Source organism: Hyla sarda, unplaced genomic scaffold, assembly GCF_029499605.1.
Source record: "Hyla sarda isolate aHylSar1 unplaced genomic scaffold, aHylSar1.hap1 scaffold_1506, whole genome shotgun sequence".
NCBI classification, from domain to species: Eukaryota; Metazoa; Chordata; class Amphibia; order Anura; family Hylidae; genus Hyla; species Hyla sarda.
The window spans coordinates 1-17,475 of NW_026608140.1; the positions used below are offsets into that span (position 1 = coordinate 1).

The 17,475-nt window shown below is 46.5% G+C and overlaps 7 non-coding genes and 1 pseudogene across 7 annotated transcripts; all 8 read left to right on the forward strand.

Annotated features, from left to right (window-relative positions):
• The first annotated feature begins 1,982 nt into the window (after positions 1-1,982).
• On the forward strand, positions 1,983-2,173 carry LOC130309129 (U2 spliceosomal RNA). The gene has a single exon (XR_008857841.1). It is a non-coding gene; the product is annotated as a U2 spliceosomal RNA (small nuclear RNA).
• Positions 2,174-4,276: 2,103 nt separating this feature from the next.
• LOC130309135 (U2 spliceosomal RNA) lies at positions 4,277-4,469 on the forward strand. Its single transcript, XR_008857847.1, has one exon. It is a non-coding gene; the product is annotated as a U2 spliceosomal RNA (small nuclear RNA).
• A 2,096-nt stretch (positions 4,470-6,565) lies between these two features.
• LOC130309098 (U2 spliceosomal RNA) lies at positions 6,566-6,756 on the forward strand. The gene has a single exon (XR_008857813.1). It is a non-coding gene; the product is annotated as a U2 spliceosomal RNA (small nuclear RNA).
• A 2,099-nt stretch (positions 6,757-8,855) lies between these two features.
• Positions 8,856-9,015, forward strand: LOC130309137 (U2 spliceosomal RNA; annotated as a pseudogene).
• A 689-nt stretch (positions 9,016-9,704) lies between these two features.
• LOC130309136 (U2 spliceosomal RNA) lies at positions 9,705-9,890 on the forward strand. Its single transcript, XR_008857848.1, has one exon. It is a non-coding gene; the product is annotated as a U2 spliceosomal RNA (small nuclear RNA).
• A 2,094-nt stretch (positions 9,891-11,984) lies between these two features.
• Positions 11,985-12,175, forward strand: LOC130309109 (U2 spliceosomal RNA). Its single transcript, XR_008857824.1, has one exon. It is a non-coding gene; the product is annotated as a U2 spliceosomal RNA (small nuclear RNA).
• Positions 12,176-14,265: 2,090 nt separating this feature from the next.
• On the forward strand, positions 14,266-14,456 carry LOC130309121 (U2 spliceosomal RNA). Its single transcript, XR_008857835.1, has one exon. It is a non-coding gene; the product is annotated as a U2 spliceosomal RNA (small nuclear RNA).
• A 2,093-nt stretch (positions 14,457-16,549) lies between these two features.
• Positions 16,550-16,740, forward strand: LOC130309134 (U2 spliceosomal RNA). The gene has a single exon (XR_008857846.1). It is a non-coding gene; the product is annotated as a U2 spliceosomal RNA (small nuclear RNA).
• Positions 16,741-17,475: the final 735 nt, after the last annotated feature.

Genomic DNA, 17,475 nt, shown 5'->3' on the forward strand with positions numbered 1-17,475 from the left:
GCTGCTGCTTCTGCTGCTTCTGCTTCTGCTTGTGTCTGGCCCCTGTTGGAGCGTCCAGGCACAGGACTTCTGCTGCTGCTGACTAAATGGCCTCCTTAATTGGATCATTTGAGTAGGCCAGCACACCTGTGCAGGTAGGGCATGACATGATAGGCAGCTGCCCTTGATAGCGGGTGGGTGCTGAATGTTCCTAATTGACAAAATAAGATTAATGCTTATGAAGAAATATAAAATCTCATCCCTTCCCCAATATCGCGCCAACACCCCTACCCCCTTAATTCCTGGTTGAACGTGATGGACATATGTCTTTTTTCGACCGTACTAACTATGTAACTATGTAACATAACATGGGGGGGGGGGGGGGGTCTCCTGGCTGTTCACACAGGTGTGTCATTGCTGTACATTGACCATGCATTGCTTCTGTGGTATTGCAAAGGCAAGACAAATGCTTCCAGCCATCCATTGCACTAATGGATTGGTCATCAGCTGGCTGTCTATGTCCCGCATCAATATAGACCAAAGTACAGAGGGTTAGGCTATGCTATTGTGCACCTACCTGATGCATCAGAAGGTGCGAGGCCCCTTGCTAAATTCTGTGCACAGACTTTGAGATCTATGCTTTAGACTGTATCTAAACCTGCTCCAACATGGACTGACATTCTGGCCTACTTTCAGCCGATGCGACTTGTCTGTCGCTGAACAGTCGCTTTTTATGTATTCAGCACCTATGTATAATGTTGTAAAAATGCTCTAGAAGCTAAAGTCGCAGAAATGTCACACATATTTGGCCTGCAACTTTCTGTGCGACAAATTCAGACAGGAAAAATCAGTATAAATCCTTAGAAAATTATCCCCCAGTGTCTCCATCTGCTGGCGGTATTGAATAAGCATTGCTGCACTGATGGGGTATGCATTAGACGAAAAAAAAGAAGAAAAAGAAGAATAATACGCCCAGAAAAGAGGCGAAAAGGAGAAAAACGTAAAAAAACGTGAAAAAAAAGTAAGAGGAAGAGAAGGGAAAAAAAGGTGGAAATGGGTTTAAAAGTGATTTCGGCGGAGAAATATATATATATATATATTATATATATATATATATATATATATATGCGCACACACACATATAGATATAAACGTATTCTCCGTTGAGATATTGCAGCCGCTGCTGTGTCCAGGCCCAGGAGCCTTAGCACTGTGCTGTGATGTCACTCAATACCACTGACATCACTAGGTGTAAACAACATCTCTCCTTTGCTGTGTATGTGACTATGGAGCTGTTTGGTGATGTCGTCTATTACGGCCTTCATAGAAGCAACAGGAGATTGTTGCATCCATCTTGAACCCTCAGAACTACAGTGCTATGATGTCACTCACTTCCACAGGCCTTGCAGAGTGTAAACAACAACAACCCAGCTTTGTTGTGTATGTAACCAAAGGGATTTGTGATGTCACCTAGAAACCTTCACAGCAGCGACAGCTTTATGAGGAGCATCAGCACTGCTCTGCCTGAGCCAGAACCATCACCGCCATAGGTTGTCAAATAACCCCGGATTTAACCCACACAGGTAAGTCCAATGGGGTGCAGGCATGTCCTCTATGCTTACAGCTTCCCGTGGGTGTTGGTTTGATACCGTTTGGGGACAGCCAAGGAGGCATCTGCAGGCAACAAAGGTAGGTGTGTGCTTGTGTGTGTGTTTCCTATGCAGATCCTAAGCCCAGTGTCACATGCAAGTAGGAGGAGTAAGAAGGGTTCCTGGCAAATCCGGGTTATGGATTGCATTTAAAAAGGCCCCGTGGGAGTGCAATGGGCCCCCTGTCTTGCTGCTTAGCCAATAATGGTATGGGTTTAGGTTCTGCTGTGTGTACTGGTGGTTGACTGCCCCCCAGCCAGAGTGTGCATGGAAAATTGTCTGGCAGCCTCCCTGACAGCAAGCAGTGATAGTGCCCCATGAAGGGGACCTTGTTGGGCCGCCCCTTTCACGGTTATCGCTTCTCGGCCTTTTGGCTAAGATCAAGTGTAGTATCTGTTCTTATCAGTTTAATATCTGATACGTCCCCTATCTGGGGACCATATATTAAATGGATTTTTGAGAACGGGGGCCGATTTCGAAGCTTGCTTCCGTCGCCCTATGCATTGACCCGATATGGCAGTATCTTCGGGTACAGTGCACCACCCCCCCTTACAGGGTTAAAAAGAAAGATTCCTACTTTCATTGCTACCTGCTTGCTGGCTAGCCAGCTAGCCAGCCCTGTGGGCCTTGCTGCTGCTGCAGCCAAAAAACAAAAGGTTGGTGCTGCTGCTGCTTCTGCTGCTTCTGCTTCTGCTTGTGTCTGGCCCCTGTTGGAGCGTCCAGGCACAGGACTTCTGCTGCTGCTGACTAAATGGCCTCCTTAATTGGATCATTTGAGTAGCCAGCACACCTGTGCAGTAGGGCATGACATGATAGGCAGCTGCCTTGATAGCGGGTGGGTGCTGAATGTTCCTAATTGACAAAATAAGATTAATGCTTATGAAGAAATATAAAATCTCATCCCTTCCCCCAATATCGCGCCACACCCCCTACCCCTTAATTCCCTGGTTGAACGTGATGGACATATGTCTTTTTTCGACCGTACTAACTATGTAACTATGTAACATAACATGGGGGGGGGGGGGGGGTCTCCTGGCTGTTCACACAGGTGTGTCATTGCTGTACATTGACCATGCATTGCTTCTGTGGTATTGCAAAGGCAAAGACAAATGCTTCCAGCCATCCATTGCACTAATGGATTGGTCATCAGCTGGCTGTCTATGTCCCGCATCAATATAGACCAAAGTACAGAGGGTTAGGCTATGCTATTGTGCACCTACCTGATGCATCAGAAGGTGCGAGGCCCTTGCTAAATTCTGTGCACAGACTTTGAGATCTATGCTTTAGACTGTATCTAAACCTGCTCCAACATGGACTGACATTCTGGCCTACTTTCAGCCGATGCGACTTGTCTGTCGCTGAACAGTCGCTTTTTATGTATTCAGCACCTATGTATAATGTTGTAAAAATGCTCTAGAAGCTAAAGTCGCAGAAATGTCACACATATTTGGCCTGCAACTTTCTGTGCGACAAATTCAGACAGGAAAAATCAGTATAAATCCTTAGAAAATTATCCCCCCAGTGTCTCCATCTGCTGGCGGTATTGAATAAGCATTGCTGGCACCTGATGGGGTATGCATTAGACGAAAAAAAAGAAGAAAAAGAAGAATAATACGCCCAGAAAAGAGGCGAAAAGGAGAAAAAACGTAAAAAAAACGTGAAAAAAAAGTAAGAGGAAGAGAAGGGAAAAAAAGGTGGAAAATGGGTTTAAAAGTGATTTCGGCGGAGAAATATATATATATATATATATATATATATATATATATATATATATATATGCGCACACACACATATAGATATAAACGTATTCTCCGTTGAGATATTGCAGCCGCTGCTGTGTCCAGGCCCAGGAGCCTTAGCACTGTGCTGTGATGTCACTCAATACCACTGACATCACTAGGTGTAAACAACATCTCTCCTTTGCTGTGTATGTGACTATGGAGCTGTTTGGTGATGTCGTCTATTACGGCCTTCATAGAAGCAACAGGAGATTGTTGCATCCATCTTGAACCCTCAGAACTACAGTGCTATGATGTCACTCACTTCCACAGGCCTTGCAGAGTGTAAACAACAACAACCCAGCTTTGTTGTGTATGTAACCAAAGGGATTTGTGATGTCACCTAGAACCTTCACAGCAGCGACAGCTTTATGAGGAGCATCAGCACTGCTCTGCCTGAGCAGAACCATCACCGCCATAGGTTGTCAAATAACCCGGATTTAACCCACACAGGTAAGTCCAATGGGGTGCAGGCATGTCCTCTATGCTTACAGCTTCCCGTGGGTGTTGGTTTGATACCGTTTGGGACAGCCAAGGAGGCATCTGCAGGCAACAAAGGTAGGTGTGTGCTTGTGTGTGTGTTTCCTATGCAGATCCTAAGCCCAGTGTCACATGCAAGTAGGAGGAGTAAGAAGGGTTCCTGGCAAATCCGGGTTATGGATTGCATTTAAAAAGGCCCCGTGGGAGTGCAATGGGCCCCTGTCTTGCTGCTTAGCAATAATGGTATGGGTTTAGGTTCTGCTGTGTGTACTGGTGGTTGACTGCCCCCAGCCCAGAGTGTGCATGGAAAATTGTCTGGCAGCCTCCCTGACAGCAAGCAGTGATAGTGCCCATGAAGGGGACCTTGTTGGGCCCGCCCCTTTCACGGTTATCGCTTCTCGGCCTTTTGGCTAAGATCAAGTGTAGTAATCTGTTCTTATCAGTTTAATATCTGATACGTCCCCTATCTGGGGACCATATATTAAATGGATTTTTGAGAACGGGGGCCGATTTCGAAGCTTGCTTCCGTCGCCCTATGCATTGAACCCGATATGGCAGTATCTTCGGGTACAGTGCACCACCCCCTTACAGGGTTAAAAAGAAAGATTCCTACTTTCATTGCTACCTGCTTGCTGGCTAGCCAGCTAGCCAGCCCTGTGGGCCTTGCTGCTGCTGCAGCCAAAAAACAAAAGGTGGTGCTGCTGCTGCTTCTGCTGCTTCTGCTTCTGCTTGTGTCTGGCCCCTGTTGGAGCGTCCAGGCACAGGACTTCTGCTGCTGCTGACTAAATGGCCTCCTTAATTGGATCATTTGAGTAGCCAGCACACCTGTGCAGGTAGGGCATGACATGATAGGCAGCTGCCTTGATAGCGGGTGGGTGCTGAATGTTCCTAATTGACAAAATAAGATTAATGCTTATGAAGAAATATAAAATCTCATCCCTTCCCCAATATCGCGCCACACCCCTACCCCTTAATTCCCTGGTTGAACGTGATGGACATATGTCTTTTTTCGACCGTACTAACTATGTAACTATGTAACATAACATGGGGGGGGGGGGGGGGGTCTCCTGGCTGTTCACACAGGTGTGTCATTGCTGTACATTGACCATGCATTGCTTCTGTGGTATTGCAAAGGCAAAGACAAATGCTTCCAGCCATCCATTGCACTAATGGATTGGTCATCAGCTGGCTGTCTATGTCCCGCATCAATATAGACCAAAGTACAGAGGGTTAGGCTATGCTATTGTGCACCTACCTGATGCATCAGAAGGTGCGAGGCCCTTGCTAAATTCTGTGCACAGACTTTGAGATCTATGCTTTAGACTGTATCTAAACCTGCTCCAACATGGACTGACATTCTGGCCTACTTTCAGCCGATGCGACTTGTCTGTCGCTGAACAGTCGCTTTTTATGTATTCAGCACCTATGTATAATGTTGTAAAAATGCTCTAGAAGCTAAAGTCGCAGAAATGTCACACATATTTGGCCTGCAACTTTCTGTGCGACAAATTCAGACAGGAAAAATCAGTATAAATCCTTAGAAAATTATCCCCCAGTGTCTCCATCTGCTGGCGGTATTGAATAAGCATTGCTGCACTGATGGGGTATGCATTAGACGAAAAAAAAGAAGAAAAAGAAGAATAATACGCCCAGAAAAGAGGCGAAAAGGAGAAAAACGTAAAAAAACGTGAAAAAAAAGTAAGAGGAAGAGAAGGGAAAAAAAGGTGGAAATGGGTTTAAAAGTGATTTCGGCGGAGAAATATATATATATATATATATATATATATATATATATATATATATATATGCGCACACACACATATAGATATAAACGTATTCTCCGTTGAGATATTGCAGCCGCTGCTGTGTCCAGGCCCAGGAGCCTTAGCACTGTGCTGTGATGTCACTCAATACCACTGACATCACTAGGTGTAAACAACATCTCTCCTTTGCTGTGTATGTGACTATGGAGCTGTTTGGTGATGTCGTCTATTACGGCCTTCATAGAAGCAACAGGAGATTGTTGCATCCATCTTGAACCCTCAGAACTACAGTGCTATGATGTCACTCACTTCCACAGGCCTTGCAGAGTGTAAACAACAACAACCCAGCTTTGTTGTGTATGTAACCAAAGGGATTTGTGATGTCACCTAGAACCTTCACAGCAGCGACAGCTTTATGAGGAGCATCAGCACTGCTCTGCCTGAGCAGAACCATCACCGCCATAGGTTGTCAAATAACCCGGATTTAACCCACACAGGTAAGTCCAATGGGGTGCAGGCATGTCCTCTATGCTTACAGCTTCCCGTGGGTGTTGGTTTGATACCGTTTGGGGACAGCCAAGGAGGCATCTGCAGGCAACAAAGGTAGGTGTGTGCTTGTGTGTGTGTTTCCTATGCAGATCCTAAGCCCAGTGTCACATGCAAGTAGGAGGAGTAAGAAGGGTTCCTGGCAAATCCGGGTTATGGATTGCATTTAAAAAGGCCCCGTGGGAGTGCAATGGGCCCCTGTCTTGCTGCTTAGCAATAATGGTATGGGTTTAGGTTCTGCTGTGTGTACTGGTGGTTGACTGCCCCCCAGCCCAGAGTGTGCATGGAAAATTGTCTGGCAGCCTCCCTGACAGCAAGCAGTGATAGTGCCCATGAAGGGGACCTTGTTGGGCCCGCCCCTTTCACGGTTATCGCTTCTCGGCCTTTTGGCTAAGATCAAGTGTAGTATCTGTTCTTATCAGTTTAATATCTGATACGTCCCCTATCTGGGGACCATATATTAAATGGATTTTTGAGAACGGGGGCCGATTTCGAAGCTTGCTTCCGTCGCCCTATGCATTGACCCGATATGGCAGTATCTTCGGGTACAGTGCACCACCCCCTTACAGGGTTAAAAAGAAAGATTCCTACTTTCATTGCTACCTGCTTGCTGGCTAGCCAGCTAGCCAGCCCTGTGGGCCTTGCTGCTGCTGCAGCCAAAAAACAAAAGGTGGTGCTGCTGCTGCTTCTGCTGCTTCTGCTTCTGCTTGTGTCTGGCCCCTGTTGGAGCGTCCAGGCACAGGACTTCTGCTGCTGCTGACTAAATGGCCTCCTTAATTGGATCATTTGAGTAGCCAGCACACCTGTGCAGGTAGGGCATGACATGATAGGCAGCTGCCTTGATAGCGGGTGGGTGCTGAATGTTCCTAATTGACAAAATAAGATTAATGCTTATGAAGAAATATAAAATCTCATCCCTTCCCCAATATCGCGCCACACCCCTACCCCTTAATTCCCTGGTTGAACGTGATGGACATATGTCTTTTTTCGACCGTACTAACTATGTAACTATGTAACATAACATGGGGGGGGGGGGGGTCTCCTGGCTGTTCACACAGGTGTGTCATTGCTGTACATTGACCATGCATTGCTTCTGTGGTATTGCAAAGGCAAAGACAAATGCTTCCAGCCATCCATTGCACTAATGGATTGGTCATCAGCTGGCTGTCTATGTCCCGCATCAATATAGACCAAAGTACAGAGGGTTAGGCTATGCTATTGTGCACCTACCTGATGCATCAGAAGGTGCGAGGCCCTTGCTAAATTCTGTGCACAGACTTTGAGATCTATGCTTTAGACTGTATCTAAACCTGCTCCAACATGGACTGACATTCTGGCCTACTTTCAGCCGATGCGACTTGTCTGTCGCTGAACAGTCGCTTTTTATGTATTCAGCACCTATGTATAATGTTGTAAAAATGCTCTAGAAGCTAAAGTCGCAGAAATGTCACACATATTTGGCCTGCAACTTTCTGTGCGACAAATTCAGACAGGAAAAATCAGTATAAATCCTTAGAAAATTATCCCCCAGTGTCTCCATCTGCTGGCGGTATTGAATAAGCATTGCTGCACTGATGGGGTATGCATTAGACGAAAAAAAAGAAGAAAAAGAAGAATAATACGCCCAGAAAAGAGGCGAAAAGGAGAAAAACGTAAAAAAACGTGAAAAAAAAGTAAGAGGAAGAGAAGGGAAAAAAAGGTGGAAATGGGTTTAAAAGTGATTTCGGCGGAGAAATATATATATATATATATATATATATATATATATATATATATATATATATATATGCGCACACACACATATAGATATAAACGTATTCTCCGTTGAGATATTGCAGCCGCTGCTGTGTCCAGGCCCAGGAGCCTTAGCACTGTGCTGTGATGTCACTCAATACCACTGACATCACTAGGTGTAAACAACATCTCTCCTTTGCTGTGTATGTGACTATGGAGCTGTTTGGTGATGTCGTCTATTACGGCCTTCATAGAAGCAACAGGAGATTGTTGCATCCATCTTGAACCCTCAGAACTACAGTGCTATGATGTCACTCACTTCCACAGGCCTTGCAGAGTGTAAACAACAACAACCCAGCTTTGTTGTGTATGTAACCAAAGGGATTTGTGATGTCACCTAGAACCTTCACAGCAGCGACAGCTTTATGAGGAGCATCAGCACTGCTCTGCCTGAGCAGAACCATCACCGCCATAGGTTGTCAAATAACCCGGATTTAACCCACACAGGTAAGTCCAATGGGGTGCAGGCATGTCCTCTATGCTTACAGCTTCCCGTGGGTGTTGGTTTGATACCGTTTGGGGACAGCCAAGGAGGCATCTGCAGGCAACAAAGGTAGGTGTGTGCTTGTGTGTGTGTTTCCTATGCAGATCCTAAGCCCAGTGTCACATGCAAGTAGGAGGAGTAAGAAGGGTTCCTGGCAAATCCGGGTTATGGATTGCATTTAAAAAGGCCCCGTGGGAGTGCAATGGGCCCCTGTCTTGCTGCTTAGCAATAATGGTATGGGTTTAGGTTCTGCTGTGTGTACTGGTGGTTGACTGCCCCCCAGCCCAGAGTGTGCATGGAAAATTGTCTGGCAGCCTCCCTGACAGCAAGCAGTGATAGTGCCCATGAAGGGGACCTTGTTGGGCCCGCCCCTTTCACGGTTATCGCTTCTCGGCCTTTTGGCTAAGATCAAGTGTAGTATCTGTTCTTATCAGTTTTCATGCTGGTGGGGATGGGTGCTGCATGGAGGATGCAGGTGTACCAGGGCTTTCCGGGGCTGGTTCTGAGGAATCAGCTCGACGGTTGCCCCGATGTGACCTGTTCCCTCCGGGTCTCGCCATGAGGCTGAGAGGGTCTAGAGCCGAGGTACTTTTGTGCCTCGGGGAGTGGTGACCCCGAGGTGCCGAAACTCACTGGGAGAATAGGCTCACTGAGTTGAAGCACGGGCACCATAATCTCTTCACCTTGTGGCACTCACCTCTTGATTCCCGGCCTTCTGGCTAGGATCAGAGAAATTTTTATAGATCCGGCCGGATGTCCGGGCAGTATATCTGCACACATTCACTTATTTATTTTTTGTCTCACTGTGTCACTTTTTGCGTGTTGTGTGTTCACAGGATTTGTCAGGATGCGGTAGCCCTTCTGGGTGTCCCTCCTGGCGGTCTAGGGGAGGTGTGTGTGGCCATTAGGTTCCGCACCTCCCTGCAAACACCCCGGGTACTCCTGCTTCGCAGGGTACCTACCGTAATCGGCTCTGCGGGCAGATACCTTGGCTAACGCCAAGGGGGATGCCGGGAGCATTTGTGGTCTCCTAGTAGCTTCGGCGAAAAGGGACATCGAACCTGGAACCTCGCAGGTACCTTTTGGTCCGGAGGCGAAGGGTAAGGTTTGTTGGGGGGCCTCTCTCCTATCGGAGAAGGGCTTGCGATAGACCGCATCCTTTGTGCACGTTTTTTTTAGTGTAACACGTTTGCACTTTTTCTTGCACTTTGGGTGAATCGAAAGCACGTTCCTCGGCTTTAGATAAAAAAAAAAAAAAAAAAAATCTGTTCTTATCAGTTTAATATCTGATACGTCCCCTATCTGGGGACCATATATTAAATGGATTTTTGAGAACGGGGGCCGATTTCGAAGCTTGCTTCCGTCGCCCTATGCATTGACCCGATATGGCAGTATCTTCGGGTACAGTGCACCACCCCCTTACAGGGTTAAAAAGAAAGATTCCTACTTTCATTGCTACCTGCTTGCTGGCTAGCCAGCTAGCCAGCCCTGTGGGCCTTGCTGCTGCTGCAGCCAAAAAACAAAAGGTGGTGCTGCTGCTGCTTCTGCTGCTTCTGCTTCTGCTTGTGTCTGGCCCCTGTTGGAGCGTCCAGGCACAGGACTTCTGCTGCTGCTGACTAAATGGCCTCCTTAATTGGATCATTTGAGTAGCCAGCACACCTGTGCAGGTAGGGCATGACATGATAGGCAGCTGCCTTGATAGCGGGTGGGTGCTGAATGTTCCTAATTGACAAAATAAGATTAATGCTTATGAAGAAATATAAAATCTCATCCCTTCCCCAATATCGCGCCACACCCCTACCCCTTAATTCCCTGGTTGAACGTGATGGACATATGTCTTTTTTCGACCGTACTAACTATGTAACTATGTAACATAACATGGGGGGGGGGGGGGGTCTCCTGGCTGTTCACACAGGTGTGTCATTGCTGTACATTGACCATGCATTGCTTCTGTGGTATTGCAAAGGCAAAGACAAATGCTTCCAGCCATCCATTGCACTAATGGATTGGTCATCAGCTGGCTGTCTATGTCCCGCATCAATATAGACCAAAGTACAGAGGGTTAGGCTATGCTATTGTGCACCTACCTGATGCATCAGAAGGTGCGAGGCCCTTGCTAAATTCTGTGCACAGACTTTGAGATCTATGCTTTAGACTGTATCTAAACCTGCTCCAACATGGACTGACATTCTGGCCTACTTTCAGCCGATGCGACTTGTCTGTCGCTGAACAGTCGCTTTTTATGTATTCAGCACCTATGTATAATGTTGTAAAAATGCTCTAGAAGCTAAAGTCGCAGAAATGTCACACATATTTGGCCTGCAACTTTCTGTGCGACAAATTCAGACAGGAAAAATCAGTATAAATCCTTAGAAAATTATCCCCCAGTGTCTCCATCTGCTGGCGGTATTGAATAAGCATTGCTGCACTGATGGGGTATGCATTAGACGAAAAAAAAGAAGAAAAAGAAGAATAATACGCCCAGAAAAGAGGCGAAAAGGAGAAAAACGTAAAAAAACGTGAAAAAAAAGTAAGAGGAAGAGAAGGGAAAAAAAGGTGGAAATGGGTTTAAAAGTGATTTCGGCGGAGAAATATATATATATATATATATATATATATATATATATATATATATATATGCGCACACACACATATAGATATAAACGTATTCTCCGTTGAGATATTGCAGCCGCTGCTGTGTCCAGGCCCAGGAGCCTTAGCACTGTGCTGTGATGTCACTCAATACCACTGACATCACTAGGTGTAAACAACATCTCTCCTTTGCTGTGTATGTGACTATGGAGCTGTTTGGTGATGTCGTCTATTACGGCCTTCATAGAAGCAACAGGAGATTGTTGCATCCATCTTGAACCCTCAGAACTACAGTGCTATGATGTCACTCACTTCCACAGGCCTTGCAGAGTGTAAACAACAACAACCCAGCTTTGTTGTGTATGTAACCAAAGGGATTTGTGATGTCACCTAGAACCTTCACAGCAGCGACAGCTTTATGAGGAGCATCAGCACTGCTCTGCCTGAGCAGAACCATCACCGCCATAGGTTGTCAAATAACCCGGATTTAACCCACACAGGTAAGTCCAATGGGGTGCAGGCATGTCCTCTATGCTTACAGCTTCCCGTGGGTGTTGGTTTGATACCGTTTGGGGACAGCCAAGGAGGCATCTGCAGGCAACAAAGGTAGGTGTGTGCTTGTGTGTGTGTTTCCTATGCAGATCCTAAGCCCAGTGTCACATGCAAGTAGGAGGAGTAAGAAGGGTTCCTGGCAAATCCGGGTTATGGATTGCATTTAAAAAGGCCCCGTGGGAGTGCAATGGGCCCCTGTCTTGCTGCTTAGCAATAATGGTATGGGTTTAGGTTCTGCTGTGTGTACTGGTGGTTGACTGCCCCCCAGCCCAGAGTGTGCATGGAAAATTGTCTGGCAGCCTCCCTGACAGCAAGCAGTGATAGTGCCCATGAAGGGGACCTTGTTGGGCCCGCCCCTTTCACGGTTATCGCTTCTCGGCCTTTTGGCTAAGATCAAGTGTAGTATCTGTTCTTATCAGTTTAATATCTGATACGTCCCCTATCTGGGGACCATATATTAAATGGATTTTTGAGAACGGGGGCCGATTTCGAAGCTTGCTTCCGTCGCCCTATGCATTGACCCGATATGGCAGTATCTTCGGGTACAGTGCACCACCCCCTTACAGGGTTAAAAAGAAAGATTCCTACTTTCATTGCTACCTGCTTGCTGGCTAGCCAGCTAGCCAGCCCTGTGGGCCTTGCTGCTGCTGCAGCCAAAAAACAAAAGGTGGTGCTGCTGCTGCTTCTGCTGCTTCTGCTTCTGCTTGTGTCTGGCCCCTGTTGGAGCGTCCAGGCACAGGACTTCTGCTGCTGCTGACTAAATGGCCTCCTTAATTGGATCATTTGAGTAGCCAGCACACCTGTGCAGGTAGGGCATGACATGATAGGCAGCTGCCTTGATAGCGGGTGGGTGCTGAATGTTCCTAATTGACAAAATAAGATTAATGCTTATGAAGAAATATAAAATCTCATCCCTTCCCCAATATCGCGCCACACCCCTACCCCTTAATTCCCTGGTTGAACGTGATGGACATATGTCTTTTTTCGACCGTACTAACTATGTAACTATGTAACATAACATGGGGGGGGGGGGGGGGGTCTCCTGGCTGTTCACACAGGTGTGTCATTGCTGTACATTGACCATGCATTGCTTCTGTGGTATTGCAAAGGCAAAGACAAATGCTTCCAGCCATCCATTGCACTAATGGATTGGTCATCAGCTGGCTGTCTATGTCCCGCATCAATATAGACCAAAGTACAGAGGGTTAGGCTATGCTATTGTGCACCTACCTGATGCATCAGAAGGTGCGAGGCCCTTGCTAAATTCTGTGCACAGACTTTGAGATCTATGCTTTAGACTGTATCTAAACCTGCTCCAACATGGACTGACATTCTGGCCTACTTTCAGCCGATGCGACTTGTCTGTCGCTGAACAGTCGCTTTTTATGTATTCAGCACCTATGTATAATGTTGTAAAAATGCTCTAGAAGCTAAAGTCGCAGAAATGTCACACATATTTGGCCTGCAACTTTCTGTGCGACAAATTCAGACAGGAAAAATCAGTATAAATCCTTAGAAAATTATCCCCCAGTGTCTCCATCTGCTGGCGGTATTGAATAAGCATTGCTGCACTGATGGGGTATGCATTAGACGAAAAAAAAGAAGAAAAAGAAGAATAATACGCCCAGAAAAGAGGCGAAAAGGAGAAAAACGTAAAAAAACGTGAAAAAAAAGTAAGAGGAAGAGAAGGGAAAAAAAGGTGGAAATGGGTTTAAAAGTGATTTCGGCGGAGAAATATATATATATATATATATATATATATATATATATATATATGCGCACACACACATATAGATATAAACGTATTCTCCGTTGAGATATTGCAGCCGCTGCTGTGTCCAGGCCCAGGAGCCTTAGCACTGTGCTGTGATGTCACTCAATACCACTGACATCACTAGGTGTAAACAACATCTCTCCTTTGCTGTGTATGTGACTATGGAGCTGTTTGGTGATGTCGTCTATTACGGCCTTCATAGAAGCAACAGGAGATTGTTGCATCCATCTTGAACCCTCAGAACTACAGTGCTATGATGTCACTCACTTCCACAGGCCTTGCAGAGTGTAAACAACAACAACCCAGCTTTGTTGTGTATGTAACCAAAGGGATTTGTGATGTCACCTAGAACCTTCACAGCAGCGACAGCTTTATGAGGAGCATCAGCACTGCTCTGCCTGAGCAGAACCATCACCGCCATAGGTTGTCAAATAACCCGGATTTAACCCACACAGGTAAGTCCAATGGGGTGCAGGCATGTCCTCTATGCTTACAGCTTCCCGTGGGTGTTGGTTTGATACCGTTTGGGGACAGCCAAGGAGGCATCTGCAGGCAACAAAGGTAGGTGTGTGCTTGTGTGTGTGTTTCCTATGCAGATCCTAAGCCCAGTGTCACATGCAAGTAGGAGGAGTAAGAAGGGTTCCTGGCAAATCCGGGTTATGGATTGCATTTAAAAAGGCCCCGTGGGAGTGCAATGGGCCCCTGTCTTGCTGCTTAGCAATAATGGTATGGGTTTAGGTTCTGCTGTGTGTACTGGTGGTTGACTGCCCCCCAGCCCAGAGTGTGCATGGAAAATTGTCTGGCAGCCTCCCTGACAGCAAGCAGTGATAGTGCCCATGAAGGGGACCTTGTTGGGCCCGCCCCTTTCACGGTTATCGCTTCTCGGCCTTTTGGCTAAGATCAAGTGTAGTATCTGTTCTTATCAGTTTAATATCTGATACGTCCCCTATCTGGGGACCATATATTAAATGGATTTTTGAGAACGGGGGCCGATTTCGAAGCTTGCTTCCGTCGCCCTATGCATTGACCCGATATGGCAGTATCTTCGGGTACAGTGCACCACCCCCTTACAGGGTTAAAAAGAAAGATTCCTACTTTCATTGCTACCTGCTTGCTGGCTAGCCAGCTAGCCAGCCCTGTGGGCCTTGCTGCTGCTGCAGCCAAAAAACAAAAGGTGGTGCTGCTGCTGCTTCTGCTGCTTCTGCTTCTGCTTGTGTCTGGCCCCTGTTGGAGCGTCCAGGCACAGGACTTCTGCTGCTGCTGACTAAATGGCCTCCTTAATTGGATCATTTGAGTAGCCAGCACACCTGTGCAGGTAGGGCATGACATGATAGGCAGCTGCCTTGATAGCGGGTGGGTGCTGAATGTTCCTAATTGACAAAATAAGATTAATGCTTATGAAGAAATATAAAATCTCATCCCTTCCCCAATATCGCGCCACACCCCTACCCCTTAATTCCCTGGTTGAACGTGATGGACATATGTCTTTTTTCGACCGTACTAACTATGTAACTATGTAACATAACATGGGGGGGGGGGGGGGGGTCTCCTGGCTGTTCACACAGGTGTGTCATTGCTGTACATTGACCATGCATTGCTTCTGTGGTATTGCAAAGGCAAAGACAAATGCTTCCAGCCATCCATTGCACTAATGGATTGGTCATCAGCTGGCTGTCTATGTCCCGCATCAATATAGACCAAAGTACAGAGGGTTAGGCTATGCTATTGTGCACCTACCTGATGCATCAGAAGGTGCGAGGCCCTTGCTAAATTCTGTGCACAGACTTTGAGATCTATGCTTTAGACTGTATCTAAACCTGCTCCAACATGGACTGACATTCTGGCCTACTTTCAGCCGATGCGACTTGTCTGTCGCTGAACAGTCGCTTTTTATGTATTCAGCACCTATGTATAATGTTGTAAAAATGCTCTAGAAGCTAAAGTCGCAGAAATGTCACACATATTTGGCCTGCAACTTTCTGTGCGACAAATTCAGACAGGAAAAATCAGTATAAATCCTTAGAAAATTATCCCCCAGTGTCTCTATCTGCTGGCGGTATTGAATAAGCATTGCTGCACTGATGGGGTATGCATTAGACGAAAAAAAAGAAGAAAAAGAAGAATAATACGCCCAGAAAAGAGGCGAAAAGGAGAAAAACGTAAAAAAACGTGAAAAAAAAGTAAGAGGAAGAGAAGGGAAAAAAAGGTGGAAATGGGTTTAAAAGTGATTTCGGCGGAGAAATATATATATATATATATATATATATATATATATATATATATATGCGCACACACACATATAGATATAAACGTATTCTCCGTTGAGATATTGCAGCCGCTGCTGTGTCCAGGCCCAGGAGCCTTAGCACTGTGCTGTGATGTCACTCAATACCACTGACATCACTAGGTGTAAACAACATCTCTCCTTTGCTGTGTATGTGACTTATGGAGCTGTTTGGTGATGTCGTCTATTACGGCCTTCATAGAAGCAACAGGAGATTGTTGCATCCATCTTGAACCCTCAGAACTACAGTGCTATGATGTCACTCACTTCCACAGGCCTTGCAGAGTGTAAACAACAACAACCCAGCTTTGTTGTGTATGTAACCAAAGGGATTTGTGATGTCACCTAGAACCTTCACAGCAGCGACAGCTTTATGAGGAGCATCAGCACTGCTCTGCCTGAGCAGAACCATCACCGCCATAGGTTGTCAAATAACCCGGATTTAACCCACACAGGTAAGTCCAATGGGGTGCAGGCATGTCCTCTATGCTTACAGCTTCCCGTGGGTGTTGGTTTGATACCGTTTGGGGACAGCCAAGGAGGCATCTGCAGGCAACAAAGGTAGGTGTGTGCTTGTGTGTGTGTTTCCTATGCAGATCCTAAGCCCAGTGTCACATGCAAGTAGGAGGAGTAAGAAGGGTTCCTGGCAAATCCGGGTTATGGATTGCATTTAAAAAGGCCCCGTGGGAGTGCAATGGGCCCCTGTCTTGCTGCTTAGCAATAATGGTATGGGTTTAGGTTCTGCTGTGTGTACTGGTGGTTGACTGCCCCCCAGCCCAGAGTGTGCATGGAAAATTGTCTGGCAGCCTCCCTGACAGCAAGCAGTGATAGTGCCCATGAAGGGGACCTTGTTGGGCCCGCCCCTTTCACGGTTATCGCTTCTCGGCCTTTTGGCTAAGATCAAGTGTAGTATCTGTTCTTATCAGTTTAATATCTGATACGTCCCCTATCTGGGGACCATATATTAAATGGATTTTTGAGAACGGGGGCCGATTTCGAAGCTTGCTTCCGTCGCCCTATGCATTGACCCGATATGGCAGTATCTTCGGGTACAGTGCACCACCCCCTTACAGGGTTAAAAAGAAAGATTCCTACTTTCATTGCTACCTGCTTGCTGGCTAGCCAGCTAGCCAGCCCTGTGGGCCTTGCTGCTGCTGCAGCCAAAAAACAAAAGGTGGTGCTGCTGCTGCTTCTGCTGCTTCTGCTTCTGCTTGTGTCTGGCCCCTGTTGGAGCGTCCAGGCACAGGACTTCTGCTGCTGCTGACTAAATGGCCTCCTTAATTGGATCATTTGAGTAGCCAGCACACCTGTGCAGGTAGGGCATGACATGATAGGCAGCTGCCTTGATAGCGGGTGGGTGCTGAATGTTCCTAATTGACAAAATAAGATTAATGCTTATGAAGAAATATAAAATCTCATCCCTTCCCCAATATCGCGCCACACCCCTACCCCTTAATTCCCTGGTTGAACGTGATGGACATATGTCTTTTTTCGACCGTACTAACTATGTAACTATGTAACATAACATGGGGGGGGGGGGGGGGTCTCCTGGCTGTTCACACAGGTGTGTCATTGCTGTACATTGACCATGCATTGCTTCTGTGGTATTGCAAAGGCAAAGACAAATGCTTCCAGCCATCCATTGCACTAATGGATTGGTCATCAGCTGGCTGTCTATGTCCCGCATCAATATAGACCAAAGTACAGAGGGTTAGGCTATGCTATTGTGCACCTACCTGATGCATCAGAAGGTGCGAGGCCCTTGCTAAATTCTGTGCACAGACTTTGAGATCTATGCTT